The sequence below is a fragment of the Grampus griseus genome (assembly GCF_964374135.1).
Source record: "Grampus griseus genome assembly, chromosome: 2".
NCBI classification, from domain to species: Eukaryota; Metazoa; Chordata; class Mammalia; order Artiodactyla; family Delphinidae; genus Grampus; species Grampus griseus.
Genome location: NC_139018.1, coordinates 176,041,125 through 176,063,513, shown reverse-complemented (window position 1 = coordinate 176,063,513; position 22,389 = coordinate 176,041,125). Strand labels below are relative to the sequence as shown.

Below are 22,389 nucleotides of genomic sequence, written 5' to 3'. Positions count from 1 at the left end.
ACCAAGTACCCTTGTCTCTTCCAGTTTCAAGTTGCCGTTAGCCTTCTACTAATTCCAAATCCCCCTGTCTGGAGGATACGTCTTGACCTCAGTGTATTTAAGGAACAAAAGCACTTGCCAAGTTGGTGACCTTGCTCTCGGCTCTGATGAGACCAGCGTGTAGCGCAAGCAGAACCTCGGGGCTGGATGGAAGCGGAAGGCGAAACTTTGCCCAGCACTGTCCCTTCAGCATGCCCTCAGAGGGAAGCCTGCCCCTGCCCAGATGAAAACCTGGATGGTCTCATCGCTGTGCTGATGGCTGTTCAGTATTCAAACTCTTTGATCAGTTTAAGCCACGGGATACAGTTTTAATTCAGAAATTTTAATACAAATGCCAACATTTTGATCAACACTTCGAGCTTCATTGACCTGAACTTGAAACATCCGACTGTGCCTCTCACGACCTAGACAATGCAGTTTTCTCTGGCTGCCACCCCCGTAGTTTCTGGTCCCTGAAGCCCACCTTCCACAGGTGTTCCCACTGGAGAAGACCCCTCCAGGTATTGTGACGTCAGCATCTCCAGCGCAGCTCCCTCCTCTGGCCCTCAGGAAACGCTCATACACGCTTTACGGGCAACAGTGGTGGGCGTGCAGCTGCTCCCAGAGCACACGGGTCCCCCTGCCCTGCCCTCTCTCTCTCTGAACTGCTGCCTCAAGCTGCTACCTGCAGCCTCTCCGCTTTGGATGCCTTGGGTGAAAGTCAGGCATTCCAAACCCCGGAGGACACAAATCAAGCTGCCCTGTGGTGCTTCTGACGCCCCCTCTCCTGTGAGATAAACAGGAAGAGCTTGGACGAGTGGTTATGTGGGACTCAGCATCGCTTCCCTCAAAGAAAACCTTCATAGGTTCTTCCCTGCACTCTACCGCTGCCCTGTTATCCGACTTTGAGTGAGGGATTCTGAAGAGGCCTCAGAGGGCTGAGCTATTTCCTTTGAGATTTGCTTCTGGCTCTGGTAACTTTTAGCATTTTACATCTATCGTCTCTGGGTGCCTCAGTCAAATTTTTACAGCTGCATCTTGTCGTACTAGCGCGAGCCTCCGAAAGCTGCTTTCTTACCACCAAGGACACAGAGCGATAAAAACTCGTTCTCTAAAATCATAGGCTGCCAGAAACTTAGCTGTTTGAGTGTCAGTGAGAATGGAAGAGTCACTCTTTCCTGGACGATGGGAGCCTGTGTGTCCCTTCGACACAAGGACGCAGCCTTGATTTCCTCAGGTGCAGACCTTCGGATAAGAGATCTGGGGAAACAGCATTCCATGTTTATCTTAACTTTATGGTTACCAAGGAAATAGGACTCTGAATCCACCTTTCAGCTCATACTTGATGGCAGCAAGAATATTACTAAATGGTAATAAAATATGACTGACGGGCTTGCTCTGCTCTGAGTCCATCACAACACAGTCTCACCTAAATCTGACCTGAACGCCACCCTTCCCACACCCCCTGCGATAGCGCCGCTCTTCCTCAGTCTGGGGAGGTCCTCTCCGGGCTCCCCTGTTACAGGATCAGAAGCCTAACTACGCGAGGCTCCAGGTTTGTCTCTGATGGTGTTTGACTGCTGGGCTTTAGCATCAATGACCGATTCTTCCCAGATCAGGTCACTAGCTCCTAGGTCCCCAGGTTCTGTTTTCATGCCTGCATCTCCTTTCACTGCACCAAGCCCCACACACTCACTGCCACCGTTGTGCATCACCGGTCAGCCCGAATCCTGCGGCTACAATGATATAACACACAAAACACCATAAACATAAGCACCTGCAGATACTCACGTCTGCTTGCTCCAGAAGAAGAGCCAGCGGAGGGTATTACAATTACCTGAAGGGCTTTTGAAAGTTACAGAAGCCCTGAGATACTGATACGATCTCGCCTGCTGTTCTCTCCCCAAATACGCATCCTTGACTAACTCATTCCAGCAGTGACCCTGTTGGTGAGGGGCGAGTACCTGCAGGTATGTTCGGGAGGTCGAGAGACTCTGCTTTGTCCTTCACTAATCCGGGGCCCTTCGTCAAGATTCTAGGTCGATCAATTTGGGGGAAACTTTTTCCTCTGAGCCCAGAGCACCAGCTTGACGTTGCTTACGAGTGAAAGGAAAGAAGCTGTCCCCATGGCGACAGGGACTTTGCCTGACTTATTCACCAAGTCTGGCACAGGGTCGGTGCCCAGTGAACGTTTGCTAACTGAATTAATCTGGAACTCATTTTAAGATGGGAGGGTTTCAATCCACCAGTGGTACCTGAGCAAGAAGCACCCCTCCAAACGACTAGCAGTGACTGTGGTCTATCCGGCAACTTTTCCAGATTGGATTCTGATGCAGTTGGCAACTGACTTTCTCCTCAAGGGCTTCTAGGTGTGAACTGAAAGCTGGCTAATAACGCTTAGCAAGAGGGGTGAGGAATGACAGCATGATATGTGGGCGAATGATCCCACGAACACAAGGCTGTACGTGGGCCTCAGCATAGCTGTCACCAAGTGTGTTACAGTAAGACAGTTAAGGACCTCTGGGCTAATGAGACACATTAAAGAGACTGATAATTGCTTCAATGCCGGGGTGCTCACCTGAGGAGCCTCAGCCTGTGTGTGGTCTCAGGTGCGCCTGTAAGACATGCCTATCTGACGGTCACACACACACAGGCGCACACGCGCACGCGCGCACACACACACACGCGCGTGCACGCGCACACACACACACGCGTGCGCGCGCGCGCGCACACACACACACACACACACACACACACACACACACACACACAAAGTTCCTCGTACTAAATCGAATATGCCTTCATCCTCCCAAGTTTGGAAAGCTGTTAATTTGAAGGAGTTTGGAGTAGTTTTGAAACACTCTTCAGGGACTTCCCTGGTGGTGCAGTGGTGAAGAATCCACCCGTCAGTGCAGGGAACATGGGTTTGAGTCCTGGTCCAGGAAGATCCCACATGCCGCAGAGCAACTAAGCCCACGCGCCTAGAGCCTGTGCTCCGTGACAAGAGAAGCCACTGCAATGAGAAGCCCGCGCACCGCAACAAAGATAGGTCCTGCTCGCCACAACTAGAGAGAGCCCGCGCGCAGCAACGAAGACCCAATGCAGCCAAAAAAATATATATATATATATATATAAAAATTTATAAAAAAGAAGAAAAAAACACTTTCAATCCACGGCATTTGAGGTGAGCATAAGACAAAAAATTTTTTAATTGCATTTGGCATTTTTGAAAAAGACCAAAACTCTTTTCGCCATGATTATGAAGTGAGAACAATGATAACATACCCCAAAATGAGTCCTATCTCTATTTAGCCACACTCATTGTGCGAGAACAGCCCCAAGGTACAAAGAATACCTTCACTTTGCAATGCTTATGATTGGAATAAGTGTTTTACATTGAGAAAGAAACGCATTGATAGAAAAGTTGAGAAAAAACAGAGACAGTGAAATGGGTTGCTCAGAACTTATATTTAATTAATAGTCATCTTTGTACTTACCTTGTTGAGCTCACAAGGGAGAGAGTCACAAGCACAATCACTCTTGTTCTACTTTTGTTCCCCAGAGCCTACGATCCACCATCCTTCGTTAACTAGTGCTGACCTGGAAATGAGAAGCTTCCTCATCAAGCCACTTGGAAACTGAGTGACTCCTTCTTGCACACAGAAGATTAAGAAATGCGTAAGGAGGAGCCATTGCGGAATGGAAAGCCTTGGTGCTGCGGCAGGAGAAACAATCTGCGGGTGTGCACACACAGACGTTGCGCTGCCAACTAAGACGGTGCTTGAGGAGACGGCACTCTTGTTTTGTTGCCTCTATTTTCTTAACTCGTGTAGTTTTCTCATGACTACCCCTTTATCCCCAAATTCCCTCTCCCTGGTAAATGAGCAGGAAACAAAGGAACTTAATAGATAAGTCTCTGAGATCTGAGTTTAAATTCTAAGATTAAAAAAACAGAAACCATGTAAGCAAAAAAGATAGAGACAGACACACTAAATAATAATAAATTTGAGATTACAGACCTGACTGATACCACCTCAGGCAGGTGATCAAGGCCAATGTCAAGAGTGATGACAAGTCATGTTGACAGTGTGTGTGGTCTTCCTTCCCAGAACCCCGAACCCCCGTCTAAGCATGGGAGAAACAGCAGACAAATCCTAACAGAGGAGCATATGCTACAAAATAGTTAACCAGTACTACTCAAAACTGTCAAGGTCCTCAAAAACGAGACAGGTCCGAGCCCGTCACAGCCAGGAGCAGGTTAAGGAAACGTAACAAGTAAACGTAATATGGTAGCTTAGATGGGATCCTGGAAGAGACAAGCAACGCCGTGTAAAACTAAGGAAAGCTGAATAAAGTATGGGCTTTGGTTAATCACAATGTATCGATGTTGGTTCATTAATTGTGATGAACGTGCTAGGTTCCTAAAAGGGAAAACTAGGTGTGTGGTATATGCGAACTCTCTGTACTATCTTTGTTATTTTTCAATAAAGGTAAAACTGCTTTAAAAATGAAGTTTACTTTTAAGAGATTACATATATGTTTGCGCACGTGTATATATGTATACACGAAGGATACTGAAGTAGCTCAAGAGCTCGTGGAAGATCTGGACACCCAAGGTTGGGAGCAAGCAGTCAGGTCCGCAGCAGCCCCTCTCAACTGTGGCGCTGCATTCAGTGCGACTCAGCTCTGTCATCCCTCAGGCACTGTGTCCCTCGGTCCCACGTTTCAGTCCCCAAAGAGAAGAGCCCATTGCCTGCACCTGGCTGTCTTCACCCTGCCCAGGTTTTGGTGCTAGAATCATGGCTGCTGTCCCCATGCCTGTGTCCAGGCGACCAGTTCATAAAAGGGGAAGCTGTGACCCAGGCAGGTCCCTTTCTGGAAATACTGAGTCAGATGCTGTAAGTTAAGAAGAGGCTTAGCTGATAAAGTCAATAGCCTAAAACTTCAAGGCCAGATGTCCCAAAACAAAGGACAAAGGAGCATCCTTGTCATTTGCATTTGCCATTTTACATGCTAGAAAAGCTCTTCTGTTGATTACTACATTTTACGAAATCAAGATTCATAAAAACTGATTTCTAAAAGAAATTGGTTTAGCCCCCAAGGACTCACGCCAACTCTCCTGACTTCTAAATACAACTCCTTAACTTTTTAAAAAACTATTTTAAGGAAAGTCTGCAAAGGTTCACGGTGATGGAAACCATGGAAGTTTTGCCACATTGGTGCAGAGGCAGGGAGACCAGTGCAATGGAGACCCCCCTAGGAGAGGCCTGGGATGGTCAACGACTGAAGGGCTGCCGCCCCCCAGCCTCTGCTAGGCCACGTGGCTGGCGCCTTGGCAGAAATTAGGAAAAGACACCACTCTTCAAGATACTTCACTTCCGTTTGCTGGAAATTTGCTGTAATATGCTGCTTTTGGTAGAACAAGACACTTCACTCCCACCTGCCAGGACTAATAAAACTACAAACGTGTGATACCTATGACATAACCACGGTTGCCTGTGTGCTGCCCAAGCTACGTGACCCTATGCTGTCACTCTGGGCGCCACCGCCTGCTACGAGCAAGTGTCATTTATTTAGAGCTTGGCAAGCTTGAGCTCACTTTCATGCCTCCTTGTATATGATTCTCCCAACAGAGTGGGCGTTCCAGCTGTCACAGGTAATCGTTATTTTGTTTACCTTGGATTGAAATAAAGAACGCAGCTCTTGCACTGATCCTGTAATTGCAATGCCTTTAACCGTTACAGTGGGGTAACAGCAGTTGTGGTGCTGAGGTATGATCTTTAAGTGGGAAAACACCTCAAAGCACTGTGCCTGGGACCTCACATGACCTTTAGGTGGGAAAACACCTCAAAGCACTGTGCCTGGGACCTCACAGACCACAAGGTCTCCCTGGATTCCTGGTTCCTTCTTCCCCACATAAAAACATTGCATGGCTCACCAGAGCAGGCTGGGATTCTCTGATGAAAAGCCGTAGGGCTGTTCTCCCGGAAGTGCTCTCAGATACACAGGACTCCATCTCTGTGCGCTGGGACACGGAACGGTGTTTTACCTGCCCAGATCCAAATAAACGTCATCAGTAGGCAGTGTGTGTTCGTTTTTTCTGCGAAAATTGTACTGCAAGAAGCAGGCTATGACTTCTATTTATTCACTAGAGAACCAACTTCTCCATGTAATGTAATGAAGCTTTAGAAATCCCTTTCAAAGACATTTTCTCCTTGAAAAAGATTTGCTGGCTTCATTTATTTATTCAGAATGAGACTGTGTCTTAAATTAGCTGAATTTTGAGTTATGTTTGGCTACACTGAAGTAGATAAGCACATAAATTCAGAGGGGGTATTTAAATATTGAAAATTCCATTCATAAACACACACATTTATCCCTACAAATGAACCTTCTGGTGCCCTTCGCTGCCTCCAGAAGGGAAACTGCTCTGCTTAAGGCACTGTGGGGATCATTTGTTTACTTCTTTCAGTCACACCTGGGACTTCTCCATGTAAAGGAATCAGTCAGTATCTCTGGAGGGGAAAAATCTGAGAGATGAACATGAATTGAAGGAAAAGAAATGAGTTGAGGGAGAGAAATGCCTTGGAGGAGGGACTTCCTTTGGGGTCCAGCATGGTTAAACTGTTTGAAGCAGCAACGAGCGATATATGTTTGCAGAAGAATGAGGATACCAGCTGGGATGGAAGATTTCTGTAGGGAAGGGTCGGACAACGATGGGATGACCTAGATTTCCAGGCTGAGAAAGTTGGATCAGGTCTGAAAGCCAGCAGGAATTGCTAAAGCTTTTTAGCTTGTGAGGAAAATGGTATTTAAGGAAAATTAATCTGGTAGGGGAAAAAAGACTGTTTCAAAGTAAAATCATTGAAATTATTTTTTATTTTTTGCAATACTAGTGAGAAAGAGGACCCTTACAATCAGCCTACTTCAAAAAATAGACTTTTGAAGTGACCAAATACCTAAGGATAGTGGAGCTGGGCATGCTGAAATGACTGCATATTCTTTTCATACCGTCTTTGCCTTACATGCTCTTAATACTCAGGGTGAGTGCCAAATCTTTGTTTCACAGTTGTTGATGTATAGTTGTATTTTTTTCAGTAATTTAAAATGATTATTTCATTTCTATTCATTTCTTTTCAAATCATCTATTTCCACATGTTCAACTTCTCATGTGTCTTTTGGTGTGTGTGTGTGTGTGTGTTACAGTGGTTTGTTGCAAATGAAGGCCCTGGGAAAGGCCCGTGAAGCAGCTTCCCCCCTCACTGTAACCGGAAGTGATCTTGGGAAAACAGGGCTCTCCCTGAGCTCAGCATCCTGGGAGGAAGAGGCCTGCCCTGGGATCCCCTCAGGGCCCAGAGCCCATTGTGAAACACTCTGATCAAGAAGCTTCCTTCCCACAGGGCACCCAGGAAGCTCACCAGTCCCAGATCTATGCCTCACCCGAACTTGGATCTGGATGGTTTCAAACCTTAATGATGCTGCTAGAAGCCAGAAAGAAGAGCTGGCATTTCACATATGTAAGCAGTTTTCTATCCTGCAAAAGAGAGAGACCAGAATATATCTCTGGGGCAGTCTGTTTTGGAAAACCAGAAAGAGGTTAATTACAGATCTGTAAATAGACACCAAATGAGAAAGACCTTTTCATGCTATTTCTCTGTACATCTAAATTGCTCCCTGTTAAGTAAGAGTAATAGTGAACACCTGTTAAATATCTTACCTGGATTCTGGCATTCAGTCCTCACAGTAAACACCATGGGATATATATTATTATCTCTATTTTACAGATGAGAAAAGTGAGGTTAGTGTGATTATGTTAATTGCCCCCTTTTTTTTTGGTCACACCATATGCAACTTGTGAGATCTTAGTTCCCCGACCAGGGATTGAACCCATGCCCTTGGCAGTGACACCGTGGCGTCCTAACCACTGGACCACCAGGCAATTCCCAATTGCCCAAATTTAGATGATTAATAATTGGCAGAGCTGGGGATTAAACACGTCTGCCTCATGTCAAAGTCAAAACCCTCAACTGTCATTCTTAACCCTTCAGATTACATTTACTTTATAGAATTTTTTTAAAGAATTTATTTAGACTGCACTATGTTTGCAAGCCATTACTTGTTTTCATAGATATGTGTGTTTAGCTTTGCAGATACTCATGGAAGATTAAAAAAAACCTGCTTTTCTGAAAAATTTAGAGAAACACAGGATACATTTTGGGCCACTTCTGGGCCACATGATGAAATGAATCGCACAGCCAAGGAAGGAGCCAATCTTCCAACTCATGTAAGGAGTCCTGTGCTCCAGGACCTGGGACAACCTAGCAGCATTGACCCTGACAAGGAGAAGTAGAGCAGGAGAAAGCCAGTGGAGACCTTGTGTTGACTGACCACATGAAAGTTGGAGTGTATGTAGTCCCTGTCCTGAAGTAGTATTGAGCTAACCCTTAGCTCAGAGGCCTAGAAGTTAACGTTTTTACTATGTGTCTAAAGGAAATGCTCGTGACTCAAGAGTAGGGAGAGAGAGGGAGGCAAGAAGTTTTGTGCAACAAAACTTTGAAAAGTCCTCGCACGCCCACCTCTGACCTCCATTCTCCACAAACACAGCAGGCAGTCCCCAAACCTCTCTCTGTCACTCTCAGCTCTCCCTGGCACCCAGGCCTGCTGGCTCTTGTCTCTCCTTGACGCAGTCTCTTCCCTTTGATTCCTACTCACCATCCTCTCCCGTGGGTGAAACTCCATCCTTGCTGGAGTACATCCCTGCTGTCACTTCTCCATTTTCTCTAAACCCAAATCCAGCACCATAAAAGCCCAGCAACTAAGCTGAGAAAGACAAAATTCCCTTTAGCAGGTGTAAAAGGGGAAAAGCCATGAACACTCACCTGTTAACGGGACTTTACTTTTGCCATCTTATCACGTGAGGACCAGGTGAAACTTGGGTCCCCCAGGTCTGCATGAGCATCTCCTTCTGCTTCCGCTAAGAAGTCTCAGGCAAAACTAGGCACTGCTTTTCCCAAATACAAGCCCTATGCTGGGGAAAGACTGCCGCTTGAAGAGTTATGAAATGGCCAGGAAACGGCAGGTGAGGAAGTTCAGTCTCCAGCCCTGGAGCCACATGGGTGGGGCTTGATGACGTAGGTGCTGGTTGACCACGGACGTGTTATTTCACCTCTCAACGCCCTGGTGTCCTCATCTGCAAAACTGGGATCTGGACATTCATTAAGCCAATATCTATCGAATGTCTACTATGTGCCACGCCCGTGTTAGGTTCTGGGGATACACAATGAACAACACAGAAAAACAATCCCTGCCCTCATAAGCATACCTTCCAGTGGGATGATAATAGCCATATTTACCTCTTAGTAGTTACTGTGAGAATTAAATGAGATAATAGTAATAACACTGAACACCTATGTCATGGTTATTATGTTCAGAATGACTGTAAGTACTTGGCATGTTTATTAATTCAAGGAGACTTTACTTTTTCTTGGCCGTCTAGTGGAGCCTATCAGGGATGGGACACAAGAGAAACAAAACATACTGAGATGGTTGCCCAAACAATGAAAAGTTATATGATAATCAAAGTACTTCTTTTTTCTTAACACATTAAATAATAAGATCCAGTGACACGTTTAATGATACCATAACTTTGAAAAACTAACGAGTCCAGATGTAACTAATTTCCGCATTCAAGTTCACAGGCATCCACTGGCTTGTAGACCCCAGGATTAATTCAACCATCATCATAACCCTATGAAGTAGGTATTATTATTCTTATTCCTTCTTATGGATGAGGAAACTGCAGCACCGAGAGGTTACGTGGCTTGTCCTCGGCTCCTAAGTGATGGAGCTGCGATCCGCTCCACGGCCAGCGTTCTTAACACAGTGTAAGGTTGAGGTCGGGGCTTGCCTCATGGTCAGGGTCAATACCACTGGCTGGTAGTTGAAAGGAGTAATTGAATACGTAGTAGAAGCGTTAGTAAGAGAGTGTATCTAGGGGATGAGGGATCGTCTGTACCAGTATTAAGAAAACCCTTAAAGGGAAAAACTCCACTGTGTAGCGATGAAGACCAGGTAGGACACAGTGCCTACCTTGACTCTGAGTCTCGGAGGCTCGTCCAAACCCAGTGCTGCCTGGCTGTGAGCTGAACACCAAAGACTCTGGGGTATGTGACGATGCAGGGGAATGTTCTTGGGTTGATGAAAGCCTCTTATTTTTATTTGTATAGTCCCACATTAATTATTGGGATGTTTCTGTACTTCTAGTAGGCACTGTCACCAAAAGACCCTAGCACCTAAATCATTGTGGCAGAATAAAAAGAACACTTTTCATCTTGCAGAGAAGGGTGGCTGCTCTTCTCCCTGCTGTCATCTGGAAACATGAGAGGTCAGAGGTGCAGGGATGGAGGAGGTCCCCCAGGCCCCCTATAAATAGTCATTGAATTGAAAGGTGTTGAAAAGGGAAAGAAACTTACACTTCTCCAAATGGTGACAAGCCACACTTCAGCTGCAACTTTTTAAAAGAAAAAGACCAACAAAAGAAGTCCAGATCGTTAGTGCGGAGAGCTTACTGCCCAGGAGGAGTGAGCGCACCCCGCCGAGGCCGACGGAGCAGCATGAGACGACTTCCTCTTTCCCATAAGTCTGCCTTGGAAGGCATTTTTCTAATTTCTGTCCACAGCACATTTTTACTGTGACAAGGCACTTGTTCCTTAACATTCACCTGGCACACTGCTCTCATCAGCAAGGCAGAAAACGTGGCAGGGTGTGCCCTGTCCCACCATGAAGGTACATGCCCATCGATTCACCAGACGGTTCGTGACCCCCTGTCCCAGGCTCTACCTACAAACCTCAGGACGAACGTGCAAAAGGGAGTTGAAGTGCTGGTGGCCACCCAGCCCAGTGCTCAGCCTTGATGGCAGAGCATCAGCTAACGGCAGAGGGTACGATGACGTCAAAGATGCCGGAGCGTCTGCACACATTCCTCTCCAGGTCATCAGCCTTGACTTGGGAAAGGAGCACATGTGACCAGCTGCACTGAAAAAACACCATCGTGAACCTTCGCAGAGAAACCAGATGGCTCCAGGCCGACGGTAAAAATAGCTCGTCACACAGCACAGCCCAAACCAGAAGCCAGGCAGTCCTTTAGGGCCTCTCAGGTTTTGATTTCAACTGGCCAAAAAGGTTAAAAAGTGTTTTAACTCAACGGAGAGAGACTGCCTTGGAAAGAGAGGTTAAAAATACAAGTGTTCTGCATTTTACCTGCTTATTTCATATTCGACTGTCACCAGCAAAAGAATGAAAAGTATCTCCAGCTAGATAAAAAAAGTATGTGTCTTTCTTCTTGTTTGACCATAATAAGAAAAACTGGCAGATCAGCGTGCAGCTCAGTAAAGAACTTCTGCAATACGTGTGCTAACGGGAAGAGTGGACATGAAAACTTGTGCTTTGTATTTAATGATGTTTGAAGACTCAGATTTACAGACTTATTGGAGCTCTAATTTGTTTATTTTGTTACTTATTTCACAGAAGCTGTTTAATCCATCTCCCATTGCTCCAGTGAGGTTTCTATTTCTACCAATGGGGGTGAATCACCCTTGGCCATTTAGGGATACGTTTAGAACATGATTTTTCAAGTCAGGACCCAAGTGAAAGTTTGATTCCCCAACCAGAGCCTAGAAGCTCAGCACACTAGCAGCCATTGTGCTCTGCCTTGGTGTTGGCCTTGGTGCACTGATTGTATTACACAGAATAGAGGTGATTGGAAGAGTTCCACAGACCAAAAATAGCTCGGATAATAAGTCCTTACAGGACAAGAGGAAGTAAGTGGCATTTGACTTGGGGTTCCCTCTGTCCCCTGACCTGGTGAACAAGAACACGCTTTTGTATCTTTCAGTTGTTGAAACTGACGTGGTCTGGGTCCACATTCAATCAGCAAAGAAGTACTTGTCCTCACACACAGTGTTGTTCTGTCCCGGGAACCGTGAATGCTTTTCTTATTCGACTTAAACTTCTAGTGCCTCGTTAATAGAATAGACCCTTGATGCCTGGTTACTAAACAATCTCAGCTCTGTGGCCTTTGAGTTCTTAATAAAAGATAAAAATAAGTCAAACTGAATCTAATTAGAACTTTCACCTACATGCCATAAATAGTTTCAGTGTTCAATTCCACATCTTCAACAGTATAGAATAATTGTTCTTGAAGGTCTACTTTATAGTTTTTAAAGTGTGAATCCCTTGAAACTGAACATTATCCCTAGTGTTCCTTTCTTTTCAGTAGGGCAGAATTTTAATACGACAAGGATGAGGTTTGTGAATTTATAACAGCCCTGGTAGGATTCTCAGCTTTTTCTCTCTGAGTGTCAGGAGTTAGCTCAGAGGCATTTCTGAGAAAAGAAAAGTAAAATCCTTCCACCCACCTTGAGACTTTTCCTTAACTATTTTTTTGATTAAAAGTTGATTTCCATTCCAAAAAGAGAAACTCATAGTTCTGATCTTATTTTTCTACCTAACAGAAGAAAAGTTTACATGCTTTTCTCCTCCATTGGAAGGCTTCCATAATTATAAATATTTTGACCCATGTTTTCTTGTAATACCTCGTGGTTCTATTTTTAGCATTTACATTTTCTATAGAGCTGGAATTTATTTTGGTGTAAAGAATAAAATAGGGCTTCCCTGGTGGCGCAGTGGTTGAGAATCTGCCTGCTAATGCAGGGGACACGGGTTCGAGCCCTGGTCTGGGAGGATCCCACATGCCGCGGAGCAACTAGGCCCATGAGCCACAACTACTGAGCCTGCGCGTCTGGAGCCTGTGCTCCGTAACAAGAGAGGCCGTGATAGTGAGAGGCCCGCGCACCGCAATGAAGAGTGGCCCCCGCTCGCCACAACTAGAGAAAGCCCTCGCACAGAATTGAAGACCCAACACAGCAAAAATTAATTAATAAACTCCTACCCCCAACATCTTCTTAAAAAAAAAAAAAAGAATAAAGTATAAACCCAGTTCTGTATAATGGCTTTCCATTTGTCCAAATACAATGTGGCACTGACTTGAAACACTGTTATTATGTACTAAGATTTATGTATACCGGCCTCTCTGTTCTTTTCCATTGCCACATCTATTTTAATTACCACAGTTTTAACCAGTGTATTTTTTATGTTGCCACATTGTTTTAACCACTGTATTATGTATCATAACACATTTTATATTTATTACACCATATATTAAAATGTATTATAAAGAGATACTGTTCATCTTTTCTCTTCGTTTCCAAAATTGCCCTGGCTACTCCTTGAACCTCTTAATAATCTGTGGCCTAATCGATCAAGTCTTCTGGCCGCCTCCCTCTCCTCCAATTGGCTGGGATATCTATGATTAATTTAGATAGTACAGATATTTCAAAATGTTCCTTGTGCTGAAGCATAAAAGTATTCAGTATTTCTTGAATACTTCCTCCGGAAGTTTATTCCTAAGTGCTTAAGGTTTTTGGTTTGTGGTTGTGACTGAGTGAATGCTCTCTCTCTTACTTGATATTTTCATTTTCTTTTTTGAGTTTAGGAAAGTATTGATTTTTTGCACATTACTTTTAAAACGAACAGCTTTGCTATATTCTTTTAACATTTCTAATTGTTTTTCAGTTGTGAAACTTTCTTTAGTAGATAATGCAAAACTGAGTCACATTTGTACTTTAAATCATCAAAATACAGAGTCTGAAATAACGAAGTTTTGCCGTAACTGAGGACATGAACATTTCTATACATTTTTTTAGCTTTCATATCTTTACAGATTTGAACCTTGTCCAACAGGAACAAAATAAAAATGAAGGTGTAGGGCCCACTCTCAGCCCATTGGCTAAAATACCCTGATCATAAGCACTTTTTTCCCATTCTCTTTATTACAGGTTTTCGCTTTTGTACGATGGAAAGAGCGATAATTCCTCTTTTCTCCCTACTCTGAGGTGATATGAGGATGAATGAGACAAAGAAGCCAGGTGCTGTGAATAGCTTCCCAACAGACACCACACTGCATCCACCAAACACATCTGCCAGTACTCACCTGCAGGTGAGTGCTACCTGCAGGTTTTAGCGTTGGTAAGAGTGGAGTAGCTTGTATTGTACTTGCCTTACTTTTGATATAACAATTATAAACTCTGAAATTTTTTTTAATGATTTGAAGGCACTGGGGAGAAACTGGTTGAAAGCGTCAGGCAGTGTGGGGTGGCTGGGAGTCAGGAAGAAAGCCGAGACTTACTGGACTGAGGGGTAGAAGACGGAGAATGGGGCAGTGGAGTGGTGGGTACTGAGGGTGGAAATCCTGGAACAGAGGGAGCCGCAGAGTCGGAATATAAACTCCTCTCAAACCCTCTACTGACTCGAACTGTGCATATGTTGGGTGGACTGCAAAACATCTAGCAGAAAACAAAAGGCACAAGACAAAGAGATGAGGAGAGATTCTAGCTGTTCCCACCACAAAGCAAACAAAGTTTAGAGTTTTGAAACCTACCAAGTTAGAGGGGTTCGGTAAACACCTCAGAGTTATTCTGAAACCATAAAAGGGCCCTCCCTTACAGTAAACATTGTGTCCCAGGACTGCAGGGTTCACCCCAGGAGTAAGAGAGAAACCAAAACAGACCTGCCCTCAATACATGTTAAACCAAGACTCCACAAGTTAGAGTAGGTCACGCAGTACTTTAACTGCCTGCTATTCCACAAATCAACACTCTTCAAGGAACATAAGAGATTCTGTAGTGTCTACGATGTGTCATCTACAATGTCCTGTATACCATAAAGAAATTACTACATACGTGAAGAAACAGGGGAATGTAATCCATAGTTAAGAGAAAAATCAGTCAGTCGAAATATATTCTGAATGACTAAGATGTTGGAATTAGCAGATATGAATTTTTTTAAAGCAGATGTTATAAATAAGTTCCAAAAAGTAAACGATAAGATGGCCATAAGGGGTGAGCAGATGGAAAATCTCAGAAAAGAAATGGAAACTATACTTTAAAGAGGAGGAGAAGGCAAGAAGAACCAAAATGAAACTCTAGAGCTGACAAGTGTAATATCTGGAACGAGAAAAACTTCCTGGATGGGCTTCACAGCCAATGAAGAAGCAGAAGAAAGGGTCTGTGAATTTGAACACAAATCAGTAGAACTTACCCATCTTAAAAAACAAAAACAAACAAACAAACAAAAATAAAGCACCTGAAGAAAAAGAGAAAAGGGATCCAAAAAAGGTCAAGGTAAAAGGTGTAACTGGGCATCTTTTGAGGACCCCATCCAAATCAAGGTTCAATCCATGGCTCAGTGAGCTCTCGTAGAACTGCTTCCAAAGGCCTCACTTCCTGGATGAACAGCTTAACTCAGGTCACCTCTCCACGTCTTCGCAGCCCCGTGAACCTCAGCATCACCCTTGCTGATCCAGTGGAGACTATCCTAATGGAAGGGGAGGGTGCCTGGAAGCATCTGTCAGTTTTTTGGAGGTGGCCTCCTAACTGTAACAGTGAAATGACCCTTGACTTCCCCAGTAAGGTAGAGCAGTCTGCAGAAATTAGTTGAGTCGATGATTGTACAATCTGAAGGAGGAAGAGCGTGGAGACTGAGGAGGCTCCTGAGAAAGTGGCTCATGCTATTGACCTGCTGACCCAACAGGAGCCAAAGCATGGCCAGAAGAAGGTGGATGAACGGAGCCAAAAACCGGAGGTTTAGAAAGCGGCGGTTTCAGAGAGACCCAAAACGGACGTAGTTGGAATAAGGCAGTAAAGGAACTGGAAGGGAAAAAAGGCTCTGCTCAAAGAGTGAGCACAAGATTCAAGAGGCAATCTACTTACAGGAGATGGCAAGGCGCAGAACTGCCTAGCCAGTCCAGATCCTTCAAAGGAAATCTGCACATCCACGCAGACCCAGCAGGGGAGCTCACAAAATCAGCAGAAGCATTGGCTCTTCATCTTCTCCAGAACTGAGCTCGATTTCCTCCCCCATCTTAGCAAACGGCGCCTCCAGCTGCCTAATTATGTCCTATAGAAAACCTGGGAGTAATGTTTCATTCTTCCCTTTCCTCGCTCCCACATTCAACCTCTCGAGAACTATTGGTTCTTCTGTCTCCACTGTCACCACTCTGTTTCAGGCTGTTATCACCTTTGTGCCAAACTATTGAAATAGATGTTTATTTGATTTCTCTGCTTCCCACTCTTGCCCACCTTCATCTTTTCTCTACACATCAACCCCTGTGACCATATGAGAATATAAATTGGATCATTACTTCCCTACTTAAATCAATAGCTTCCATCACACCTGATACAAAATTCACATTTTTTACTGCACAATCGAAACCCTATTTCCCCAATCTCATTGCTCACAACTCCTCACCTAGATCATTATATTCCAGTCTCCCCAATATTGTACAGACTAACACTAGTATGGCAAACTCCTCCCTCTTCTAGCTGGACACCTTCATGGAATATCTTCTTTCTCTCTTTGTGAAGTGATCTCCTACCTGTATCAAATGTCTGACTCCTTCTTTTCCTGTGGCTCTCCGCTGAGAAGGCCACTTCCTCAGAAACGCCTTCCCTTACTCCCTTGTCTGAAGTCGATCTTGGCTACTCTCCCACTCAGCACCCTATTCATTTTGTGAGACTTACGCCAACTTGGAATTAAGCATGTTTTACTTGTTTGTTTACCATCTTCCTACTAGAATATAAGTTCAGTGAGGGCAGAGTCACAGCAATTTTGTTCAGCTCAGGACCCAGCACACTGTAGGTGCCCCACAGATATTTGATAAATGACTGAATGGAGGGAGACATCTTCAGAGTTCATGTAGACCCCCTCCCACTTCCCAGCTCCTCAATGAGTAGACCTACCTTCAATCTCTTCCCCACACTAATCTCACGGAGAACAGGGGCCTCAAGCAAGTAAAGCTATAAGTTCCTGATGTAAAGTTCTGGGGAGGTCGTTAGAAACAATTTTAAGTAAATTTAGCTAAAAATCATGATAGGAATTGTAAGGCAAGAAACCACATACTCAATACCATAGTGTACTCACTATTCAATCAAGATATTTCAATTCAATCCCGATAATTGGTCTTGTTCACCCATATTTTAGCAAATCAGCCTGAGATAAAAATGATCATACAAACAAAAGATGCTATCCCCAAAAGTGATCTTCAGTTTGTAGTTTTAAAAATATTATCTTTACCTAGAAAACCAGAACAACTTTTATTCTCACATTTCACCTCTTGGTGTTACTGAGGTCACGGACACAGGCTTTAGACATTTAGAAATTATACGTTCTACCCTCGATACGGGAGTATGGTGCCACTGACTCACGTTAATTGAGCAGCCATTTGCCCTGTTTATCCAGCTGTGGTACTGGCTTGGGTTACCCCATCTACCCTTTCCTTGAGTTCTCTTTCCAGCTACCCTAGGAGCTTTTATTCTTCTAGAAATTAAGTGACCTGCAAATCTTGGTTTCATTAGCACCATGTTTTAAGAAATTTAGGTAGTATTTGAGACACATGCACTGCCAGTGTGTCCAATGTGTGTCTGTGTGTGTGTCTGCGTGTGATTAATAAATTACAGGTGGTTTATCTTGATACAGTATTTCTACTTCCCATCCATTCCCTGAGGACTGTCCTAACCCTATCCTGCCCTCACTCCATTTACGTGACTTATGATGTAAATTAAAATTGAAAGGACATCATTAAAATAGTTTTGAAGCATGTGGGAGTTTAAAAGTTACAGCTTTACAGTGTTGTTTTGTTTGGCAGTTTAGACACATTTTATAACCTAAATAGTAATTTAGAATAGGAAGAGTATAAGCCTGTTAGAATTATTATAGCTAGAAAACTTTATCATAGTATGTCGTGTGTATGTACAAAATCAACATTATTGAGCACTTAAATTGTAGTATATATTTTATAATATGTTACCACATTTAACCCTCAAATTATTCTGCAAGGTACATGTCATCATTTGCTTTTTACAGAGGAGGAAACTGGTGCAGAGAGAGATTAAGCACCACACCAAATGTCCGACAGCTGATACATACATCCAGGATTTGAACTCATCCAAAGTGTCTGGCTGCAAAGGTTGTGCTTATAGCACTGTGAGAATTCTACTAATTTAGCAGAATGTGTTAAAATTCCAGTATTCTGGAATGTGTTGTTCTAATTCCTGAGTTATGCAGTTATACGGCCGTTTTTAGCACACAGGTCATAAATTTTCAACTGGAGTAAATCTTTCACTCAGAAGAAACAGGAAACAGTTACACGCAGTTCTGTGATGCTCTGTTTTGCAACATTATACATTTGTGAAACTACCATCACACAGGAAATAATGTAACCAAAGTCTGCTAAAAATATGGCAGTACAAACAACTTTAATCTCCTTTCTTAGAATGTAATTTTTTCAAGCATTTTCAAAGAAACAGTTTCCATCTGAAGAGAGGCCCATGTAGACACGTTTTAAAGAGAGACGTGGAAAGCACCTGGAATTGATTTTTGTTAAGTCTACCTAGAAACAAGGAGAAGCAGAGGGCTCCTCCCAAACATCTGAACTCAGATATATACATAAAATATCTTTGGGCTGGGAGAAACGTGTGTGTGTGTTGGCGTGTTGGGGGGCCCTGAGGGAGGGGAGCGGGGGTGGTTATGGGGGTCACCAGGAAGGAGTGAAGGAGGAATTCTAAGAACAAAGTTTTAGAACAACTTAGGAAGAGGAGTTTGAGTGCAAGTTCCAGTTCAAAATACTAAGCATAAGAAAAACTTAATCTAGATAAAACAGAAGAAAACACACCTGGTTGTGTTTTTCCCTCTAAACCCTCAACTGTTCACCACAACTGAATCCAGGATCAGATGATGGCACGGTGTCTGCTTGAAGCTGAGGTTTTGTTTCTTTTTCTTTAGTTGCCAAGCAACGTGTTTGCTTAGATGTTCTTTCCCATTACGTTTATGTTCATATGCTGGATGTTTATTTGCTCTGATACAAACCATGTACAAACTTACAGGGGTTAAAATATTTTGTGCAATTCTAATATTGATATTTTCCCTTTATGGACCTCTATTTCTCTCAACCTTTTTCTATTTATGAACATACATGTTTTGTCCAAATAGCTAGGGAATATTTTAAGTGAAAGAGAAAGTGGGATTATGGCTCAAGACAGATGGAACACATGCATTTTCTTTTGCTCCTTTCCAAAATCTATCTATGGGATGAAATGTATTTCAAAATTATGTTATTTACGGTTGTGGAGCAAACTTGGGGGCTTAAAGCAACAAACATTTTTTTGGTGTCCCATAGTCTGGTGGGGATTAGGGAGCATTTTACCTGGGAGTTTCCAGCCGAGGGTCTCTCACGAGGCTGTAATCAAGATGTTGGGTGGGCCGGGGGTTGGGCTGCAGCCATCTGAAGGCGGTACGGACCTGGGGTTTGTTGCCGAGCTCCCTCCCGTGGCTGTTGGCAGGAGGCCTCAGCTTCTTACCATGGGGCCTCTGCACAGCGCTGATTGAGTGATCTCCTGACGTGGCACCTGGCTTCCCTCGGCTCGAGTGACCCCAGAGATGGAGGGCAAGGCGGAAGCCAGCGTGTCTTTCCTGACCTAGCCTCAGAAGTCCAGCTTCTATTAGTCACACAGACTAACTTTTTTTTAAAGTGGGCGTAGTTGTTTTAAAATGTTGTGTTAGTTTCTACTGTACAGCAAAGTGAAGCAGAGTTCCCTGTGCTCTGCAGCAGGTTCTCATTAGTTAATCTATTTTATACATATTAGTGTGTATACACGTCAATCCCAGTCTCCCAGTTCATCCCACCACCACCACTCCCCACGCCCCTGCTTTCCTCCCCTGGTGTCCATACGTTTGTTCTCTACATCTGTGTCTCTGTTTCTGTCTTGCAAACCGGTTCCTTGGTACAATTTTTCTAGATTCCACATACATGCGTTAATATATGATATTTGTTTTTCTCTTTCTGACATACTCCACTCTGTATGACAGTCTCTAGGTCCATCCACGTCTCTACAAATGACCCAGTTTCATTCCTTTTCATGGCTGAGTAATATTCCATTGTATATATGTGCCACATCTTCTTTATCCATTCATCTGTCGATGGTCACTTAGGTTGCTTCCATGACCTGGCTATTGTAAATAGTGCTGCAGTGAACATTGGGGTGCATGTGTCTTTTTGAATTATGGTTTTCTCAGGGTATATGCCCAGTAGTGGGACTGCTGGGTCATATGGTAGTTCTGTTTTTAGTTTTTTAAGGAACCTCCATGCTGTTCTCCATAGTGGCTGTATCAATTTACATTCCCACCAACAGTGCAGGAGAGTTCCCTTTTCTCCACACCCTCTCCAGCATTTGCTGTTTGTAGATTTTTCGATGATGCCCATTCTAACTGGTGTGAGGTGATACCTCATTGTAGTTTTGATTTGCATTTCTCTAATCATTAGTGATGTTGAGCATCTTTCCATCACACAGACTAACTTTGATACAAAGTAGGGAGGAGTTGGAAGGGATGTGAATACGAGGAGAAGGAGATCACTGGGGGCTTATCTCGGAGGCTGGGCACCACAGAAAGAAAAATCCAAATCAGCACAGTAGAAGGGACATGGTAGCCATCTGAAGACCAGAAAATAAGAGGACTTTTGGGAGGGTAGAAAGCAAATGGAACTATAGACTATTGATAGATAAATAAAAACAAGAATCCTGGATATAAAAACCTATGGATGTTGTTAAATGAATAGTCAGAGGGAAATTTATAGCCTTAATTCATTATTAGAAAATCCAGAATATGGAAAATATATTAACTAAACATTTAACTCAAATAATTATAGAAACTCATTAATTTCAGCTTTTGTTTGACGTAAGAGTTTTTTAAAGTACTTATGAACAATAAAACCAAAAGCTGTTTCTCTAAAAAGACCAAAAAGTAGCAAAGCTTTTTGAAAGTCTGATCAAGAACGAAAGAGGAAAGATATATATAAAAACTAAAACTCAAATAAAAACTAAAATGAACCAACCCACAAATCATGAGAAATAATAAATCACTGTTTTAAGCCACAGAGCGTGGTGGTGGCTTAATACACAGCAGTGGATAACGGAGACACACAGCTCATAACCTCGTCCATCCAGGGGTTGCGGTTGGGTCAGTGGCACTCTGGCCAATTTGAAGAAAGAGTGGCACACGTTTTCCATCGTGGGCGCCAGATGTAAGTATTTCAGCCTTTAGGGGCCAAATGATCTCTGTTCAAATACTCAGCTCTGCCACTGTAGCACAAAAACTGCTATAGACGAAATATATTGGATTGTGTGGTGTTTTCCAACAAAACTTTATTTACAAAAACAATGCAGGCTGGATTTGGCCCACGGGTTGCCATCGCCAAGCCCTCAACTAGAGCAGCACGTTTCTCGGCCATGGGTTTTGGTTCAGGGAAGGGCACGTGGTGCAGTCAGATCCAGTGGGACTCAGAACTAGAACTCTGTGACTCTGTTAGGAGGAGAAAATCACTGTTTTCTCCTGTGGTTGTCAACTAGAAGAGGGAAACGTGGAGATGCTGCCGCTTGTCAACTAGAAGAGGGAAACGTGGAGACGGTGCCGGCGCCTTGAGGCCATGAAGGGACCGCAGTCTAACATGGAGGAATACATGGCCAATAGCTGGAGAGAGGAGGACCTATGACAGCATTTGAACTCCTGGATCCAGGTGAGCCTGCAGCTACATTTACCTTTGGACTTTTCAAGTACTTGAACCTCTATATTCTTTTATTTACTTAAGCATATTTCAGCTGAGTTATTTGTAATCAAAGGAGTCATTTATTTCCTTATTCCTTCCTTCATTCAACACACATGGATTGAGTCCTCCTGTATATAAGGCACTGTTCTAGGATCTGGGAATATACCAGGGCGTGAGGCAAACGAGGACCCTAATTTTATGGAGCTTATATTCCAATGGAAAAAGTCAGGCAATAAACATGTTAAATAAATACTGTAATTTCAGATACTGCTCAGTGGGGATGAGGAAATAAGCCAAGGGTGATGGACAGTCGTGATCTGGATCGGGCACTTAGGAGAAACCTTTCTGAGGAGAGGCTAGAATGCTGAGAAGGAGCCAGACACACGACAACTCTGTAGGAAGAGGACTCCAGGCAAGTTTAAAGCCCGGACGCAGGAAAAAGCTCATTCTGCTTCAGGACACCTAGTGCAGAGAAAGCATGATGAGTAGGGCAGAGGGGATGCAGTATGAGACTGGAGGGACAGATGGGAGACTCAGCACGCCACCAGAGAGTCTGGAATTGTTTTTCCTAAGTATAACAGGATGCCACAGAAGATTGTTTCTTTTTTTTTTTGCACAAGGAATGACATGAAATATAGATATATTAAGTTGCTAAA

The 22,389-nt window shown here is 43.7% G+C and overlaps 1 protein-coding gene across 1 annotated transcript in view; it reads right to left on the bottom strand.

The window, feature by feature from the left end:
- MPP7 (MAGUK p55 scaffold protein 7) overlaps positions 1–19,443 on the bottom strand; it is a 278,434-nt gene extending 258,991 nt beyond the window's left edge. The window contains exon 1 of the mRNA XM_082649281.1: positions 19,337–19,443. The gene's annotated coding sequence lies outside the window, so the exon portion shown is untranslated. The remainder of the gene's footprint in view (positions 1–19,336) is intronic.
- Between the last annotated feature and the right edge of the window lie 2,946 nt (positions 19,444–22,389).